General features: G+C 41.1%; 2 long non-coding RNA genes across 3 annotated transcripts in view; one reads left to right on the forward strand and one right to left on the reverse strand.

Annotated features, from left to right (window-relative positions):
* Window positions 1-21,089, forward strand: part of LOC309378391 — a 147,515-nt gene that overhangs the window by 122,305 nt on the left and 4,121 nt on the right. Inside the window, exons 3-5 of one of the 2 annotated variants that reach the window (XR_014172044.1) lie at window positions 7,353-7,449; window positions 11,278-11,388; window positions 15,438-15,530. This is a non-coding gene — a long non-coding RNA (uncharacterized lncRNA). The remainder of the gene's footprint in view (window positions 1-7,352; window positions 7,450-11,277; window positions 11,389-15,437; window positions 15,531-21,089) is intronic. The other variant, XR_014172045.1, reaches the window with a different exon arrangement.
* LOC309378389 overlaps window positions 9,534-21,089 on the reverse strand; it is a 94,225-nt gene continuing 82,669 nt past the window's right edge. Inside the window, exons 3-5 of the long non-coding RNA XR_014172042.1 lie at window positions 16,173-16,365; window positions 11,059-11,271; window positions 9,534-10,278 (exon numbers count right to left, since the gene is read on the reverse strand). This is a non-coding gene — a long non-coding RNA (uncharacterized lncRNA). The remainder of the gene's footprint in view (window positions 10,279-11,058; window positions 11,272-16,172; window positions 16,366-21,089) is intronic.

Below are 21,089 nucleotides of genomic sequence, written 5' to 3' on the forward strand. Positions count from 1 at the left end.
TGCATATTCTATTTTAGTAACCCACTAAAATATGTTCCCTTGCTCTCAAGTTATGTAAAACAATAACATTATTACAATCAGTGTCATCTTGCACTAGCGCCAACTCTTCCTCATTGTAAACATTTCCTGAGGGGTTATCCTCCTCATTGATAACTTACGAATATGAGTCAAATCCCCATGCGTGGTATTAAAATCCAGTACATGTTCCCAATTAAAAATGTCCCACAGCGTTCTTGATCATCTTTAGCAATTAGCATAATGCTGGAGTTCATCCACAGGGTAAATGTTGTAACCTGACTTGAAGCTCTTAGCCATCAGGTGTTTTCAATTTGTAGCTATATCAAGTGTATGTAACTCCAGAAATGTAGAAGAAATCATAGTAAGCGTGGAGCTGGGGCAATTGTCTTGATGGGTTTTGATTTTGATTGCTGGCATGCAGTTGATCCTTCTGATTAAATCATTTCCATTGTGATACAGCCACAGGAATATCATGGAAAGGTTACTGAAATACTAATAAGCTAAGGAACTGAATAATTCCGCCCCCCTCATTGGTATTGTTATGAATTTTGGGGGTGGACAGATTCCCTATAATTTCTACATTCAGTGAAGGGTCAGAATTTGAGTAAACTGATAAATTCCAGTATTTAGCAAGGGCTGTGAATAAAGGGCTGGGAAGAACAACCAGCTAACATCCTCTAGAACCCAGCCAGGAGCTCATGATGGTGGGTTGCTGAACAAACAATGGTGCTGATGGCCAGCCATTGGCTACTCAATGGGATTCATTGACCAGGGAGAAGGCTCTGCCAGGCACAGACAGAGGTTGCCAGGATAAGGGGGGTTGTGATGTCACTACAGGAAGAGAGGGTGTTTTTGTACAACAGAGGTTTAGGGAGCAGGGGTTTCTAGGAAGAAGGAGCAGGAAGTGAGCAGAACTCCCTGTGGGGACTGCACTGTTTTTAACCTGCATGTTTCATTTAATTATGCTTTTAACTGAGTTCCTTCATTTTAAAAGATGAATGCTTACCTGAGTCTTTAAAAACCAACTTATGTATTGTGATATTGCTTAATTTTTATGTGGACTGGTCTATGAGTGAGAGCCTGTGAGAGTCTATGAGCAACTCAAAGGTACTTGTTTCTTTTGAATTTGAAAATTCTCTCTCTCCCTCTCCACCCCCTTCAGTGGAAACAGAAAGTTGCCTGGAGTCTTATGAGAGACTTTTGCTGGGCCACTTGGGAGATTCTAAAGTCATTAATTTTAGAAGTAGATGGGGATAATTAGTATTTCATTTAAGTTAGAGGTCAACACCAGTGTTCTTTCCTCTACTGCAGACATTTTACAGAATGCTATGCCTCATTGCTTTTATTAGATTCAAGCAATGGATGAAATAACAATGTTATTAACCTCTAACACTGTTGAAAAGTTAGGAAAAACAGGTGGGGGTGGTGGAAAGGTCGGCAAGGCAGTTACATTTCCTTTTTAGCTGCGTTTGCGTAGAACATGGCAGGACTTAGTATTAGATTTAACAGTCTCTGGATTAAAAAAAAAGTTAGTGCAATTTTTTTACTGGCCCTTTTGCAAGGGGTGGATAGCGACACTTAAAAACAAAACAAAACATGCATAATAAAACAATGCACCCAATTAAATTAAAATCACACCATGTCTGCTGTAGTCTAGCTATTGGATGCTAGTCCAGATAGGATCAAATATTTTACCTTCTCTGCAACAAATGTGATCTGGTATGACTCAGTTTTTTATTTTACAAAACTGGGAATGAAATCTTCAGGAATACTTCCATGTAGTGGAAACCAGTGAAGGTTTTCTTGATACACTTGGCATTCAAAGTTATCTGACTTTGTAGATTCTGATAATTATAAAACTGTTTTGTACAGGGGATGCCATATGCTTTAAATGTATGGTGTGCCCAGTTAGTAAACTTTAAATGTATGGTGCCCAGTTATTAAACTTTACATGTATGGTAAGACCAGTTATTAAACTGGATCTAAATCCAAACCCTAACCATTTGCGCCATGCTCAACGCTTGGGCCTTTCCTCTACAATCAGTTCAAAGTAATGTCCTACTGCATTTTATACTACAGAGATATAATTCAGTAGGACATGTCCACCTGCAAATAGCAAGGATTTTGACAATAAAAAATTGATATGAACAGCAATGTCAGACCAGAAAGAATTGCTGGACATGCATCATATGCATCAGTGAGGCAAAGCCTTCCTATACGGATGTTGTGGAGTCCAGTATACCTGAAACATCAAATTCTGCTGAATCAATTTCAAGTTTAAATCCAACAAATTGTTATGTATAAATTCTAAAGCAAATTTCCATTGTTTAGGTAGTATAGCGCATTCTAATTCCCTATCCCATTACTCTCCGAACTCCTGAACTTGTACTTTACAAGATTCCAATAAACATTTGTAAAAAATAATTATTTTTTGTGAAGCTTTCTGTGAAGGTGCAAATTATTACTTCCAGAAATTTAAAAGATGCCAAATCACTCAAAATATGGACAGTCCTTTAACAGACATCATCAGATGTCGTAATTGAAGATATTGTCATTCAGCACTAATTGATAGATGATATCTAAACTGCAATTTAGGAAAAAGCAAAAATTTCCTATGATTATAATATTTTTAGAAATATAGGACGCTATCCTATAACAAGTCAGTCTATTGGCCTATGTGTGGGTGGCACTGTGGTCTAAACCACTGAGCCTCTTGGGCTTGCCAATCAGAAGCTCAGCGGTTCAAATCCCCATGATGGGGGTGAGCTCCCTTTGCTCTATCCCAGCTCCTGCCAACCTAGCAGTTTAAAAGCAGGCCAGTGCAAGTAGATAAATAGGTAGATAAATTACCAGGAAGATAAAGAGTGATTCTGTGCGCTCTGACACTTGTCACAGTGTACCATGTGCCAGAAGTGGTTTAGTCATGCTTGCCACATGACCTGGAAACCTGTCTGCGGACAAACGCCAGCTCGCTTGGCCTGAAAGCAAGATGAGCGCTGCAACCTCAAAGTCGCCTTGACTGGACTTAACTGTCCAGGGGTCCTTTACCTTTACCTTACTGACCCATGTAGTTCAGCCTTGTTTACATTGACTGACAGTGGTTCTCTAGGGCTTTAAACAGACATGTCTTTCCTAGGCCTAACTAACCTGGTCTGTTAGCTGAAACAAGCCATGGGAACTCTAGAGCAACAGAGCCTCCCCCAAATCTACTCTGGAAGGTTGGAAGAAACCCCAGAACAGTGCACGGGAGGAGGAGGAGGAGGAGGGGAGAGATTGTTCCATTAGTGCAAGCATTCATGCTTGCCCAACGGAACAATCTCCTTTGAGCAATGTTGAATTCCACAGCACGTAATTTTATGGACTGCAGCTATGTTTATAATGGATTTTGTGTTGCCTTGAGAGGATTAGCCCTGAAAGGCAACGTATAAACTCTGAGGATAAATAAAGTAAAGGGCACTGAATCCATTCTGCCAGTTCTTCTTCTGAGCAGCAGATGGGTAGGATTTTAGCTTCCTTTGAAACACGCATAAGCGCTGCTGCTGGAGGGACTCACATATGGACATAGCTGGGCTGGGGTGAATGCGTGCGGGGCAAAACCCCTGGAGGAGAGCCTTTTAATTCCCAACACCACCTCCAACCTGCTCCCTGAAATTTCATTGAGATCAGAGTCAGGGAGCAGATTGGATGAAAAATACATGAATTAAAAGGCTCTAGTTGCAGGCCAGTGTCCCCCCCCCCCGTAGGACTATAGTTACTTAGTGTAGAGGGAGTGCTGGTTTGCGAGGTGAGCTTTTTGAAGACCCACCTGTTCTTCTCACAGCTCTCCATCGACTCTACTGGAGTGGGTACATGTCTGATGTGTGAGAGAGAATGGGTGTGGTGTGGCAATGCCAACTTTTGTTTGGGCCTTGCTCACCAGCAGAGTGGCCTTGGTCCAAGAAAGCTTAGCAACCCCTTTTTAGTGCATTAGACTCCTGTTTGCTACCTGTTTGATAAACCTGCCTTTCCAGACCAAATAGTGGTCTGTTTGATAAACCTGACTTTCCAGACCAAATATTGCCTAAATTAGCATTTTGCTTTCAGTAGGCAGTGAGACGTGGACAGCCCTTTACCTCCACATTGATTATCAGTTACGGCTACCTTACTCTCCCAGCAACCAGGAGATGGTAACAAAGAAAGTTCAAAATGTTTTGTGATATTAAAGAAATTGAGATCTCAACAGGTGCTATATAAAGTTCTATTAAACCACACACATAGACCTAAGTAAATATTAAGTAGATGTCATCCATTTTGTACATCTGATAAAGCTGATTTGAAAAGATTAATCTGTATTTCCAAGGGACTGGAAATAATGTGTAAATGGACATTTCCCTTCCAATTACTATGTTTTGGAACATTTTAATATTTATGAATAGCCACAGATAAGAGGACACATCACTAAAATAAATAAATCTATTAACATCATTTAAAACTCTTGCACTATAGTTCTTCTGGATAGCAATTAAGGTATAACCAACTGATCCAAATTTCTTGCATTACCTGTTTTATTGACATATTTTGATAAAGGACATAAAAAGGGAATAAGTATAAGTAGAATCACATTCCTAGTGAGCTGTGCTACTTTAGAAAAATGATTGAATGAACTCTGCTAACTAGTTGGTAGTGTTTTTTTCTTCGCAACTCTTTGAAACCAGCAAAATTACCTTTGGTGTTGCTCTCTGGACATTTAGCATGCCTAGCCAGGCTATCATTAATGAAAGTTTCTCAAACAAAGAGGAAAAGGAAGGCAGCGGATTTAAATTGTGGAAGTTGCTTGATTCCCTGGTCCTAAACACATTAGTACACTGTATTTCCCTGCTTATACAGGCTTTTGTATAGTGAACATGTGACTGTTCAAATGCCCCAGCAGGGCATCCAGAGTTTGCAAGGAGGAGAAAAAGGGAAAAGGGGAAAAAATTGTTTGGAACAAATTTGCATTAGTTCAAGGGCAACGTTAAGCATTTTACAGATGGTTTATTGCTATTCTTGTGCTGTTTAAGCTGTCTTTCATGTCAAAAGTCCTTTCCTGCTTACAAATCATCAGGAAGAATTCCGGCCACCATGCTGTTTGCATAAGCTCCTTCAGGGGTTCTGGCCCTTTGATCACAGATATCGTTTGCAATCGAGTTAAAAATAGGAGGCTGCTGCGATAAGCCTTGGTTCTGACAGTAGACCAGCTTTCCTTTTTCTTCTCTAACTTTGTTCTCGTGTTTTGTAGTATGGGAACACATAATCTCAACACAGAAGGGGCAGTGTTGAGGGATAAGAGTGGAGTTTAAAGAAACTGGGGAGGTCACTGAATGAGAACCAGCTTCTTACAAAGTGTGGTCCACCTTTCGAAGAATGAAAAGGGGGAGAAGTTCAAAAGAACGCAGATGCTTATCTATATATCAGTTTTTCAAGCTGATTAGGAGATTACAGGCAGAGTACAATTTTAACATCCTCAATCCTGCTTAAAACACTCTCCCCCGCCCTTAAACTTTGTGTTTTGCTCTTAATCCACTGAGACTGTTTTAAGGGACAAAGCAAATACTTCTTGAACTCAATCGTGGGACCCCCATTGACTTCTATGGATGTGGTGTCAGTCTCGAAGCACATTGCTGTGTTCAGTGTCATCATAAAGGTTTTTAAAATAAACTGCAGCAGAGACAACTTTATTTCATAGTTGCTTTGCAGTTTATATATATAGAGAGATTGTTTAAATCATAGATTGTTGGTTAGCCATTGCAACATAAAAACAAGGTAAAAGAAGCATTATGTGTGAAGTGATAAAAAATTCAGTTTCTGGGGCCTGGTATCTGACAGCTCATTCACATATATGAAAGTTACCATTTGGTGCTGCACTCAGTAAGTGATGAACACATATGTGTTCATCAGCCTAGAGCTGAATCCAGACCATTCCAAAAAAGCACATGGAATTTGGGATGGGGTGAAAACTCAGATTGGGGAAGGTAATCAATATGTGATGCACTGTTTAAAAATTAAAAACAATTATGCAGTCATTTTGGGACAACCTAGATCTCTGCTGGGTCAATTCTTTAAATGGGCTGCAAATGCTGTCATCTTACTTGCTAGCTTTCCCTTCTGCCTTCATATGCAGCACCTCAAAATACTTTTCAAAAGGCAGCTTCACACAGAGCATTCAGCTTGAACACTTGCAAAGTCTCAACTGCTTTTGCGGTGAGCAGTGCAATTCTAGAACATCCCTAGTTTGATGGCTTGAGGGTTCCAGGATTTGCATTCACTCTACCCATATCCCAGGACAGGTCATTCATAAGGTTGCCCAATACAGTTTTGGTCCCAACATTGGATTGTAAGCTAGACTGATAAAGAACCAGATAATCAGTTTTTCTCCATGTGGATTATCAGACCAGATTCCTCCTTTATGTTATAGTAAAATAAACCTATCACATGAGAGGGGGGAAAGGTGTATGACTATTACAGTTAATATAAAGGATGAATTGTATTATAACACAATAAATTCTAATAAAGTGCAGTCATAAAATTTTATTGTACATGACATCAGATAGCTCATAAAATTTAAACCCATACATAGCAGATAATGGTTGCATTCCTTTTTGTTTAATTTGGCTTGAGTCAGTATGATAATACTTAATTGCTTGACTATTAAATTCTTTGTTAGGAAATGAGACAATTTCTGTCATGGGAAAGCGAAACACCTAGTTGTGAGTGGTGGATATTGCTGAAATCCATTTAGGGGTGCCAGCATTATGATGATACTTCGGTCTAATTTCAGCGTCCTTCATTCCTGTGTTGAACAACACAGAAACAAGGAGTGGGGGTCTCACTGGTTGTCCTACACCTGGCATTGCACACACTTCCCTTGACATTTGCAAGTACATCACATGGGAGCGTTCTGGCTGACCACACAGTGTTGAAGATTCTGGGGCAATCTTCACATACACAGGTGTGTGCCTTCATATGTGTGAAGGCACATACCTCTCACTCCTCATTACAGACATTAGCAAGTGTGCAACATAAGGGGTTGGGCTGCTTGGTACAGCCCTGCTCCTTGCTTAGGTGCTACTCAACACAGGAACAAAGAACACCCAGATAGGGTTCCTTTGATTTGGACCCTCAAGGCCAGACTACTGTAAAGGTCTGCCGTGGAATGCAGTTGCATTGAGGTTTTTAGGGAGGTTAGATGGAGCAGTACTGCCAGTTGCTTTGCTGTGACAGCAAGTAATGTTTGGACAATTTCTTATTATATTCCCTATCAGGCGTTCAGCAATATCTATGGCAATAATGTTTTCTCACATTTCTTTTCATTAAAGGAGCAACTGAGAGAATACTAAGAACTACTCAAGCAGAGAGAAAAAATAGAGGAGATGGAAGAGCAGAGAAATGATGAAGAAAACAGAATTCATAACGGTAAATAAATTTATATTATATTACCCTTTGAAACTCTCATACCCACTACAGCAATCCACCATTGCCAGCCAGAGTGTTTAAACATTCTCAGTGTCCATGTGAAGAAACACATATATAGTGAATTGCAAGCATACATTAATGTACAGAACAATTTTTTATTCCTTCCAAATACTGATATGTGATTCTATGTGAGATTAGAATCTGTACCAGGACACATTCCTGGCCTACCTGCTCCTGGGATTAAATACATCCTGTTTCTACAGTTAGAAAGCAGCTCTGGAAAAAAACACACGATACTGGCATTCATGACTTCTGAAACACAAAACAGCTCAGACACAGAGGAAATGGGATACTCAGTCTTCCGCTCTTTCAGTGTCAGGGAAAATGTAAGTTAAATATTACAAATCTTTTTTGACAGAATAATCCTTTTAAAAGAACTTTTTTTCTTTCTTTTTTGGGTGAAGTTGTCCGAGTTGCATTATTTTTTAACAGGAGATACTAGTTTTTGGAACATTTCAGATAAACAGATGGATGGAAAACAGTTATTCGTTGTTCTTCACTTGGTAGTCAGCTGTGCTTACCTCTAATAGTTTAATGTAGGATCATTTTCGTGCTGTGCAGAGTGCTCTAGAGGATTCCAAAGGAAAGGAAATTCAGCCAGTAAGTTAATAAGGCAACCTGTATTTTAGATCTTTAATGGAGCACACTATCAGCAGTGAGAGAAGATATGATAGGTAAAGGTAAAGGTCCCCCTGCCTGTACGGGCCAGTCTTGACAGACTCTGGGGTTGTGCGCCCATCTCACTTAAGAGGCCAGGGGCCAGCGCTGTCTGGAGACACTTCTGGGTCACGTGGCCAGCGTGACATCGCTGCTCTGGCGAGCCAGAGCCGCACACAGAAACGCCGTTTACCTTCCCGCTGGTAAGCGGTCCCTATTTATCTACTTGTACCCGGAGGTGCTTTCGAACTGCTAGGTTGGCAGGCGCTGGGACCGAGCAGCGGGAGCGCACCCCGCCGCAGGGATTCGAACCGCGACCTTTCGATCGGCAAGTCCTAGGCGCTGAGGCTTTAACCCACAGCGCCACCTGCGTCCCATGAAGATATGATAGTCATCTTCAAATATTGAAAGGGTTGTCACATGGAAGATGGAGCAAACATGTTTTCTCCTGCTTCAGAGGGTAGAACCTGAACCAATGGATTCAAGTTACAAGTAAGGAGATTCCAACTCAACATCAGAAAGAACTTCCTGACAGCAAGAGCTGTTTGACAGTGGAATGGAGTCCCTCGGAAGGTGGTGGACTCTCCTTCACTGGAGATTTTTAAGCAGAGGTTGGATGGCCATCTGTCATGGATGCTTTAGTTGAGATTCCTGCATTGCAGGGGGTTGGACTAAATGATCCTCAGGGTCCCTTCCACCTCTACAATTCTATGATTCTAAAAGAGCAGGAGACCTTAGTGTATGCGAAATAATCTGCTCTGTTGTTTCTAAAAGACAGCTTCCTTCCCAGACTCTTTGTGTGGCTGTTCCATTGGGCTTCTTGCCTTTTCCAAAGAATACCAACGCTTTGGCTGTGTACACATTACCATATACTTTTGCTCCAGCATGTTTCTGTTACTGCTCTCTGAAGCCGTGTACACGTGACATCAGCTGCAATCCATATCCGCCCTGTAGTTTCTTGAGAAGTACTGGAGTGAGAGACATGAAAATAAGGTTGGCGAGTTTGTGGTTAGAAATACTCCTGTTTGATGCATTTCCCCTCAGACCAATTTCCATCTGATTTGAAAACACAAGTTCAATTTGCAGTTGAGGTGAGGTGTGTACATTTGAGACAGCTGTTGCACACATCCAGATGGCAGCATGTGCACAGATGGCACCTTCATGTATAGGAGGGGGGTATGCAGCCATGAGGAAACCGAACATGTAATGCACATCAGGTGATGACATCCACACTCCGTCTCCTTTATGCACCTCAACATGCGAATGCAACTTGAACTTCATTGAGGGGAAGCAACCTCACTGTGTTTTGAAGCTGCTAATGTGTACATAGCTTTAGAAGCCTAATCTTGTATTTGCCGCCTCCTCAGGTTCTTGTACACTTCCTTCCAAAACAAGATTTCACTCCAGAGCATCAAAAAGCTCACCTTATTCTTTGTCCTACAATATCTTGGGTTCCTCTTCATACAAGCTAATGTACTAATACCTTGATTTTTAAAGTACACAGCTTCCAAGTATGTAGAAATGTTGTTGCAGCTAAACCTTCTATATTCTTTAACTTTTTTTTAATTAAAAAAGCCACATTATGCTTTCCAGGCCCATTTCCCCCACCCCTAGAAGTCCATGCAAGCTTCCTTGAATAAATCATGTCGATGTTTCTTGAACGTAAGGTAGTGCAGCACAGGGCAAAGCAGAGGGTGGGATTGTTGGCTTATGTTTAAGGACATGATTAATTTACTCAACTTTTGCATGCTTGTTAATGCAGAAATTAGTATTTTATGAGGAAAGAGATCTCCCCTTTAAATAATGCAACCTTTATTAACTACATATTTTATACACACACATCTTTCATTGCTGACAGAATCTGGAAAAGTTCTTGCGGAGAATAAATTCTCCTATAAAATCTTTTAGTGGGCCCCTTCGGGTTGGATGTTGTGAGGCAGACTGATTGCTTAAGCCCCAGAAACAGTAGTCATCGTTGTGTAAGTTGGTGACCCTGGGAAAAAGAATAAGGGAGCGGAGGCCATTGGTGTGTTTTTTTTTATGTTGGTGTGGCTGCTTGTAGGCTGTTTGATCTGTGCTTAGACGAGACAGTCTTCCAATTTAGGTTCTGTCCTGCAGGGATGACAAAGATATTTTTGGAACACTAGGTCATTATATAACTGACCCAGACATTATCTGAACCCAGCTTGTCCAAAGGTAGACAAAGCTGAGGTGCCCAAAGCCAACTAAATGGCACTGGAAAGCTGCTTAAATGTGCCTTATCTCAGACATGGTAATTGGCTTTCTACTGGTGGCGAGTACAGTTCTGTTAAAGGCGGGCCTGAGGGAACCACTCTTTTTTGGACTGTAGTTTATTATTAGGTGAGGAAATTACTGGACACCTCCAGCTGTCATTAATCAGCCACGGAGCCTGACTGGAGCCAAGCAAGAGGCCTGTGGGTGTATTCCACTGCATGGTAGGGAAATACAACGAGACAGAGACAAATGCTTTTCAGCCTAGCAGCACTAAACTCTGCCCTTTCACAGACCTTAACATGCATGTTCAAATTGATTTAGTCTGTTTACCCCCTCAGCTTCGGAATCCATTTCCCTTTAAGACTGACAGCTTTATGTGTCGCTACCATGTTATTATGTGTTACCATTCTACCAGTAGCTATAGAGTTTCGGACAAGTGTAGGGAAAATTTATTTACTTCCAGACACAGAGGAGGACTTGGTAGTTCTGACAGTGCAGCTAGGAAAGCAGAGTCAATTAATTACTTTTTTTTAAAAAAAAATGCAGCATGTGTTTCCTCCTTTTATTTTCCACTTTCTCCCCACTTTTCTAGCCCATTCCAATTCATGTTAAAGAAAAAAAGGAGAGAGAGAAAGGTCGGGGGGAAGCCTTAAATACGTGATTGAGAAACACATCTGCCAGGTGATGTAAGTGTCTGGCTTATAATTCTTCCTCTTTGGTTTACAAACAAGAAATTTCTTCATGGCTGTGGAATGCCGACTTAAAGTCTGCTATAGGTGTGTGCCTCTCAAGCAAAAAATGAACTCAAGTAGCAAATCACAGGGTTGACTTGGCTTGTAAACACCTTTTAACTGTATTTTCTCTTCTCTGCTGTAGGGACAGAATATACATGGAATGTGAATGGAAACTGAATGTGGCTATTTAAACACCATCTACCTAACGAAACAAGAGCCAGACAGCCCTCTCTGTTTTCCCACTGCCAGTTAGGTGAGTCCTTTGCAGGTGTTCTCTTTGCCTTTGGGTAGCAGCCCTTCAAAAGTGACAGGTTCTGTGAAATTACTACAGTTACAACCCCTCCAACCACTGATTTGATCTGTGGTTGGGTCGTCAGCAGGATGAGAAACTGAGGAAACCGTGAGTAGTTTCACATGTAGAGCTACAATATCTAAAGTCGCAGAAGGGCAACTATGAGAAGGGCAAGTATGAGTGTGTTGACATACCATACAGTGAGATTGTGGCTCACCTCACAGGAGCACATAGTTAACAACTTGACACTGAAATACCATTGCCCCTGAAACCCTCACTGTCAGGATTCTTCATTCCTGACCTGTGCCGCCTTATACTACCATTTATGTCTAGTGTGAAATTTCTCTAGGCTGTAGAGGTGCCTTGGAATGAAAGGTATACATTAAATGTACCACTACTATTTTTATTTATTCAGCTCTTCTGGGTGTATTGACTTCTCCATGTTTTTATGAGTTGCCTGAGGCAGCTTTTGCTAAAGGTGTTGATAAAACCTTTTCAGGTGAAATCGTGGGCAGCTGGACCATATGTTACTCCCCACCCCCAATTTTTCCCCAGCTAAAGATTGTTAAATAATAACTTGAGGGTATTTTCTCCTAATGAGCAATAACCATATCCTAGGCTAAATAAACTACAGGCCACAGGCCTAGGTGTTTATTAGCCAAGGATATGGTCAGTAACTTATTTTGCTAGAAGCATCCTCTAGCTCTTATTTAAGGCTGATGCAAAGGTTACTTGGGCTGAAATGAAGTGAGTAGGATGAGGAAACTGTGTTTGTGTTTATTTTACTGAATGTACCTGCATGGCAGGCAAGGCCTGAGGCGCTGAATATAACAAGGATCAGAATCTTGAAATTAACAGCCTGCTTTTACTCAAGTTATAAAAGCAAATTAATTAAATATTTTCATGGCTGCTAAGAAAGCAGTCAACGGTTTAGTCCCATAGAGAGAAATGAGATTGTGTAGAAATAGTCACAATGGAGCAACAGTGTCAATTCAGGGTTATTATGGATTATAGCAACAGTCAAATCATTGGTTCATCAGCATTATTTTAAATGATAAAAATATGCTCTTAGCCTAGACAGGGGTGCCTGGAGATGCTAGGCATTGAACATACCGCTACAACCCTTCTCTTGCGTTTCTTGTTATGGAATGATTCCCAGAGTCATTATACAGGGAGTAAGTGATTTATTTTCAAAAGGAGAGGTGCTGGGGCTCTAAGGCAGGAGTTGCCAATGTTTCTGGACCACTGGGTACATTTGTAATCCTCAGAAAGTGTTATGGGCGCCAGGCACAAAATGAGTGCTCTCTGTATGTGAGTGGGAAATTGATATTACACAAAATGACTGTTATGAGGGCATAACACAAAAAAAGGCTGTCACATCTAGAAGAGCAGAAAAAGAGGCAGGACCACAAAAATGTGTAGGCAAATCTCACATCAGCCCCCAAACATCCATGGGAATAAAAAGGCACCTTTTTTCATTCACAATGAAAAGCAGTTTGCACATCTCCTTTGTTCAGAATGGGTCAGTGTCCAATTGTAGTATCCAATGAAATGTGGCCCTGGCTTATGGGGCATGTTCAGTGTACAAGCTGAGCTCATGCAAACCAGAACTGAGCAGGTAGATCAAATTTAGTGGGCAAGGTCACAAATAGATATAATGAAAATAGGAGTTAATGTATAGGTTGACTGAGGGTCTGCATTATCACTTGCAGTTCTTGGTGTCAGTAATAAGGGACTGGAAAAGGGTTGTCAGTTGTCTTGGTAACAAAATTAAAAAGATGCAATATTATTTTGTTTTACAACTGTTTATAGTTTAGTTTAGTTTTGTATTGTAATTCTAATTGGCTATCATTTTTGAAACAATTTACACTGATATAGACACAAGCTGAATGAGCCGAAAAGAGTTAGGCAAAGTGAGTTCTTATAGAATCTTGATGCTTAGCAGGAATAGCCTTATTTGAAAATCTAGTAAATAATGAGGTCCAAACTACAGCACACCATTGTTACTAAAGCATAATAGGACTAGTGTAAAATCTCCCAACATATGTGTCTGTGTTGCACATAAAATTCCTGGACATGGAAATGTCAAGAAATCAGTTTCTTAAACTAAGACATTGCCGTTGAAAATTGATATGGGCATAGTCTTAGCAAAGCATTTCATAGGTTATTAGTTCCAGTGAGTTTGACCATCTATCAAATGAATGTACCTGATACAAATATATATGGCATTGACTAATTGGCATGCTGACAGTTGGCCTAAGTTAGATATATGATGTTGTGCCGCTGAGGTTGGTAGAAAAACAAAAATACAAAAAGGTAGCTATGCTATGCCTACAATTAGCAGTGTAAACATCTTAATAGGCATCGAGGACACAAACAGATGTTCTAATAGCGTGTCTGTGAGAAACTGATCTGTACTACTTCCACTCTAGCTTGACCTCTCAAAGTTTCAGTCCCACTGGGAATTTCAGTGATTTATTAATTTGGGCACAATGAATACCATAGAGACAAGCAGTCATTTTTAAGGAGTGCGGAAACAGTGCGTGTTTGTGTGTCATTTCATAGGCGTTTTTGAGAAGCACCCTTTTGTATTTTTTGCACCCTTTTTGTATGAGTGCAAAGGCAGAACAATATTCACAAGGGTGTAGGTGTTCAGAGAAGAACAAATGTTTCCCCATTGCTAAGGTGACAAACAGGTCAATGGTTCCAATTTGAAGTTGACAATCTGGTTTAGAATGTGGATGGAGATGTGATGTACAGCTGAATACTTGCCCCAACTGCTCATGTGTAACTAACTATACACAACCATAACTGGATCAGGGTGAAAATTTCATTGTAGAGTGGTGGCAGGAAATTAAGTTGGTAGTGCAGCATTGTAAGTCATTGCTTGGGCAATGACAATGAATTCTTTTTCCCCTATTCAGAATGAAGGCAGTGGTAATCCCTTATTCACCCTCAGATGCATTGTAACAAAATTGATGAAAACCCTCAAAGATAGAGGGATTTTGCAGAAGAATTTTCGTGCCTCTCAACTGCATACTTTTTGCACAAAATCTCAAATATCTTTATAATTCTGCACAACTCTGGTTGCAATAGGGGAAGTGCAGCCCAGACCAGCATGCAATTAATCTGTGATAAAACAGAATCTAATCTCAAAAGTAATCAAAATGGATTGCTGCAGCATCATTCTACAGTACTACATTCCTAGAGCAAGGGGAGGAAAGATTGATTATTCAGAGGATGTGGGAATACTGGGAAACAGAGACAAAGAGTGAGAGAGTGAGAAAGAGCCATAGTTTGTGGAAAGCAAGCCTGTATTTGAGATTAAGAAAAGTTTATTTTGGGCCAAAGATCCCCTGTAAATAATTTTCTTTGTATTGTTAATTGAGGGGGCAGGGCGGAAATGCTTTCTGGAAATTCATTATAATTGCATATTTATTCAAAAGCACTTTTGTAATGCTAGTCCATCAAGAAAGTGTTTCAAAACCAAGACCCAATTTCCAAAGCTAATGCATACTTAATATTTTCTGAAAGATGGACCAACATTTCAGTGAGAAAGGGTTGTTTTACTGTATCTTGAATCCTAATGAGAAGTAAATGTTAAACTTAATTGTTTCTCCAAAGCCGCTTAATAAAATAATCCTGATATGTGCTCTTGTTTTCTTCAACATGAGAAAGCTGAGTGGTACAAGATCTTGATCAGTGATATGTCAAATTATATGTCCTTTCTCTTTTATAAGAACTTTTTAATATTATTTGCCTAGAATAAATGCAGCCTTGACTTTGCAAACAGTGCTGCATATAATCAGCATGACTCACAACAGCAATACTGACATACTCTAAAATGAGCAAATACATAAATCAGAATTGCTATCTCTGCCCCCCTCCACTGCCCCGCTGACAGGATTTGTGTACATCTACTAGCTTCTTGGAAGGCACAAAGTCAATGGATAGACCCATCTTCATTGTTCACTATGCTGTGAAAGCAGTACTTGTTGATTTCTTGCCAGATATGTAGCTGTTAAAAGCTCAGGAACCCTAGCAAGAGGAAAAGGTGGGTGGACACAGTGGTAGCAGGAGAACACTTTGCGTATCTTTTCCTGGTAAGCTGATCATAATTCACCTAAAAATTTTATAGTCCTCATTTTGAGAATGGAAAACTGCAAAGGAGAGGAGGGACGTGAGGGATGAAAGAGATAATAATAATAATAATTTATTATTTATACCCCGTCCATCTGGCTGAGTTTCCCCAGCCACTCTGGGCGGCTCCCAGTTGAATGTTAAAAACAATACAGATAAGAGTAGTTAACAAGAGGTTAACTGTCTACAGTAGCTATTCAGTTCTCACCATGCTTCTAATGCCACAGATCAATATGGTAGAGGAAACAAGTCTGTAAATATCTATGAGAAAAAGTGTAGTACTGTAGGTCCACTAGCAACTGGGCACTTGTGGCCCAAAGGTTTCATTTGTTGTTTCAAACAGCACATCTGGATGGCATCAAGGATCATTTCCACATGCAGCCAGATGTTGTTATCGCTTGCCAAAAAAAAAAAAAAATTCCATTGGGGTCAATGGAGGTAATAGCTTGCAAACGGGCCATATCTAGGCCAGGAGCCAAGCTGGCATTCATTTTATGAATGTTTTTGCAAACTTTTTTTGTCCTCCAGAAGAGGATGTGGAATCAACAACAACGTGTCAATCATTCTAGTTGCTTGCACATGGAATAACAGGTTGTAGGACATACCTGAAATAGGTAAACCTGGTCGGACTGGGAAGATTCTTGCTCATCTCTTCTCTAAACGCCGCTTGCCAGTTCCATTTATTTCCATTGCTGACTTAAGCAAACGTTCACCACTCTTCCATTAGTAGCAATAGGACTTGATTTTGACTGGATTATGCTCACAATATTAGTCGGTGAAACCACAATCATTGCGTATCTGAAACAGAGTGATGCATTACAGACTTTAAAACAGGGCTGAGACATCTGAAGAAGGCAGCATTCCCTTCTCATGGGTGGGGCAGAGGTAAAATAGATGGACCAATAAGTGTAGATCAAGTTATACAGACACCCCTTTCTAGCTCCTATGAATCATGATCGGGGTCAATGACACATTCCAGGCAGGCAAAAACACTCAAAAGAGGGTGTAAAGCAAGGCTAGTCAGGGGGTCTTCCCAAGGAGCCTTCCGGGCTTCAGATTCCCCACTCCTGTCTTAAAACATGTATGGTGGGTGTCATGCTAATATGTGACAAGTGTGATAGCAGATGGTGGCACTTTGGGTCACCTCTGGAATGATGTTTCCTTTCTGTTCATCTGATAAATTGGCAAGAATCTATGTTGTGCCTTCACAGAGCTGTTATGAAGGACATTCTTTTCCATGGCTGGCTGGACTGCAGCAGGCTTTAGGCTAGAATTAGAATTAATATTCCAGTATTTTCACATACCAGCACTAGTATGAAAGTAGTGGGGGCTTAACATGCCTGTACTCATGTGTTTGCAAAGCAAAATAATAGAAAACAACATTGGTCTGCTGGTAAAAGACTGATACGGAATATTTGCTTATGCCAACAATTTTAAGTTTATAGCCTGGAAGAGGCACCCAGATAATGTTAGCCTTAATTGCTGTTTTCTTCTGAACATGGGAGTAGTCCAAAGGCCGTGAATGGAAATTAAAGAAAAATTAAAAACAGATGGCAGAAAGCACTCTGAGAAACTGAAACACAGGCAGTACTATGCTCAATTTAGCAGAAAGGGAGAGGGGTGTCTCTGGAGTTACTATGTCCCCTTCTCCTTCCATAATATATCTTCTCAGGCTGAAGTGCACAATAGACTGTTTCTCTGAAATGTCCCACACAATTCAGATAGCAGCTATTGGGTCAGATTGCTTTTATTTTCAGTCTTGGTTTTGGGAGCCAGAGTGAGCAAAATCTTGGCTTTAAATTACTTGATTTTCCCAAGAAGAAACTCTATGTGTTTGGCAAAGCTGAGTGGGACAGAGGAGTGGGTCATACATATCGCTTTCAGGGGAATCTTACAGAGAGGATTTCTGGAGTTGCCTCACCTGCCATAGCTCACAATCCTCTGTGACACTTGCGGAATAACGGGGGCTGGCCCAGTAGGGCGAATTGAGCACTGGCCCATGGCCTTAGTCTGCCCTCAGCCAGCTCCCCATCTGCTGACAGTCAATAAGGAGCTGGCTCTGCCTGGCTCTGGGCAGGGAAGTGGAATAATTGGATTCAGTTCGTATTTAAAGGCGAACCTACCGCTTTGCACTTTGTGAAACATAACACGAACTGAAGCACAGTTCTCCTGCCAAGAAGTGGGTGAAAAAGAGCATATGCTAGGGGAAAGTGTGGATAAAAATGCACATGCTAGTGAAAATAACACTGTGGTTTAAGATCGGGGGGGGGGGGGAAGGAGGTTTCTATAAGCTGATATGTTAGGTGGGAGAATGTTGTCTGGATGAGGAAGAGCAGTAGCCTGACAACCACTGTGCCTTCGCTGTGCATAACGACATCTAGAAAAGCCTTTGATGTGGCTCTGTGGGATAGTGTGATACTGCTTGAGCTGTTGGTGGTCAGGTGTAGGGAGTGAAGGGTTCAGACTATGATCCTAAACACCCAGGTTTTTTGCTTCCAAATAAATACGTTTAGTGCTGAGTTAACAATGCCGTTCTTGAAATACAAACTCTCTCCCACCCCCATACCTTCTGTCAAGAAGAGCAGTCATTAGAAAAAAGTCACAATTCAGAGAGCAGCCTCAAAGTCATTATATTGTTAGTAAAATCTGTTGAGTAGGTGGCAAATCATGTTTTGTTCAAAATTTCTGCCTTTCTGTTAGAATTAGGAACCTGGAGATGGTGAGAAAGGGGAAGTAAAGGCTGGAATAAAACTTCAATTCTTGGAGATGTTTCAACAAAGAAATATTTCTGCTTCTCCCTCACACTCCTCAAAATCTTAAAAGAAGGGCTAGCCCTGGAATGTTCTAGTCTAGATAACAGTAACCTCTGCATCTACATTTCACAATCCTTTTCTTCCGGTCAACCAGCTGTGATTCCTCAAACCAGATAAAACAGAATCTGGTGAACTTCAGTTTATGTTCACTCACACCAGTGAAGGCCTTACTTATTTGGAATTTGATGGAGAGCATTAATTACCGGTATATGATTAGAGTTCAAATAACATGTTGTATTTATGAACAGGATTACTTCCATGGGAGGAAGTAATCTCACCTAAAAGCTGAATTTTGCCAGAAAAATAGATGTATGAAGACTTCAGCTCTGCAAAAATAATTCTGCTGTGCATCATCACTCACAGTTCCCAGATCAAATTGCTCCAATGTACCGTCACTGAAATATAGTCCATTGTGAATAGTGCTACTTCTTGTTAACGGTCTTCGTTATATACAGCCCTGTAATCTAAGACCTGGTACTAACAGGTAATAACAGACTAGCAGATACATAAAACCAGGAATTAGGCCTTGCAGTAAGCCAAGATCCAATTTCTTTCTCCATATCAACTTCTGGTAGCCTAGGGTGCTTAATAATAATAATAATAATAATAATAATAATAATAATAATAATATTTGTACCCCGCCCATCTGGCTGGGTTTCCCCAGCCACTCTGGGAGGCTTCCAACAAAGAAGATACACTAAAATGTCACATATTAAAAACTTCCTTGAACAGGGCTGCCTTCAGATGTCTTCTGAATGTCAGGTAGATGTTTATCGCTTTGACATCTGATGGGAGGGCGTTCCACAGGGCGGGCGCCACTACCGAGAAGGCCCTCTGCCTGGTTCCCTGTAACTTGGCCTCTCGCAGTGAGGGAACTGCCAGAAGGCCCTCGGAGCTGGACCTCAGTGTCCGGGCAGAATGATGGGGGAGGAGACGCTCCTTCAGATATACTGGACCGAGGCCGTTTAGGGCTTTAAAGGTCAGCACCAACACTTTGAATTGTGCTCGGAAACGTACTGGGAGCCAATGTAGGTCTTTCAAGACCGGTGTTATATGGTCTCGGTGGCCGCTCCCAGTCACCAGTCTAGCTGCCGCATTCTGGATTAGTTGTAGTTTCCGGGTCACATTCAAAGGTAGCCCCACGTAGAGCGCATTGCAGTAGTCCAAGCAGGAGATAACCAGAGCATGTACCACTCTGGCGAGACAGTCTGCAGGCAGATAGGGTCTCAGCCTACGTACCAGATGGAGCTGGTACACAGCTGCCCTGGATACAGATTTGACCTGTGCCTCCATGGACAGCTGTGAGTCCAAAATGACTCACAGGCTGCGCACCTGGTCCTTCAGGGGCACAGTTACCCCATTCAGGACCAGGGAATCCTCCACACTTGCCCACCTCCTGTCCCCCCAAAACAGTACTTCTGTCTTGTCAGGATTCAACCTCAATCTGTTAGCCGCCATCCATCCTCCGCTTCCAGACACTCACACAGGACCTTCACCGCCTTCACTGATTCTGATTTAAAAGAGAGGTAGATTGCTGGGGTGTTGCTCCTCATGTGCGCATTTCCGCCAGCATCCACATGGCTTCATCATTAACATGCTAGCCTATATTCTTCCCTCTTTAATTTAGATTAATCGCCCCTGGGGAATATCTCATGAATTAAGAGAGAGAAAAACAACAACCACCAGCCTATTGCCAGTGACCCCTATCCCAAATCTCAGCAACCCATTTGCAATATTAAGCTCAAAACTGGGAGCACCTACTATTATAGCACAGCACAAATTGGTACCTCACTGTTCCTAACCATGTAAGATCCATCAATAAAGTAAATAACTGGAGGGAGTAGACTGCACACCACTAGCCCCACCATAACATTGCCCTGCTGCCCTCCCGCCTGATGTCTTTACGTTGGGTTGAGTATGTGAAAAGGGGTGCCTCCATGTACATGATAAGATGCCTCATGCCTATTCCTATCATCCTTAAAGGTAGGTGACTAAATTCTGAGGAGCACTTTCACAAAGCTGACCACCCCACATTTTGGTTAACAGTTATAGTAGTAGTAGTAGTAGTAGTAGTAGTAGTAGTAGCAGCAGCAGCAGCAGCAGTAGCAGTAGTAATAGTTTGTCAAGGACATAAACAATAGCCCTCTTAAGCTATCAATTAATGGTTGCCCTTTCTCTTACATATGTACTTTTTAGCAATCCAAATGAAAGATCAGGCTAAATGATAGTGCTATTTTCCAGTCAATTGCCTTTGGTTAAAAGTACAATAAAGTCAATTACCCATTTCCATGAAAGCTTATTTTAAAGGAACGGATATATCATAATAATAAATGACTGCTAGAGAGCTCACAGTTCAATTAGATTCATACTTAAGAATGCTGTTCGAGATGAAATTGTATTTGCATTGGATTTCATGTAACCTTTTACTTTCATTACATTTATAGTCTAACATGAACGGGCCAGTGTCTGTAGAAGGCAATGATTTTGTACTCAACAAACCACTTACAAGATATATATGGCCAAGGTGGACAATATCTCATGTCCAAATCCTTTTTGTGTGTGTGGCAGGTGTGTGTGAGAGTGGAAATATGAACTTATTCATTTGCCTATTGAAATTATCCTTCCACAATCCAATATATCATGCCCATATTATAGCCAACAGAAAAACCCAATAATGTGCTCCCTACAGCTAGCAATAATGTGGTTATT

The sequence above is a fragment of the Podarcis melisellensis genome, assembly GCF_964234715.1.
Source record: "Podarcis melisellensis genome assembly, chromosome: 9".
Classification (NCBI taxonomy): Eukaryota; Metazoa; Chordata; class Lepidosauria; order Squamata; family Lacertidae; genus Podarcis; species Podarcis melisellensis.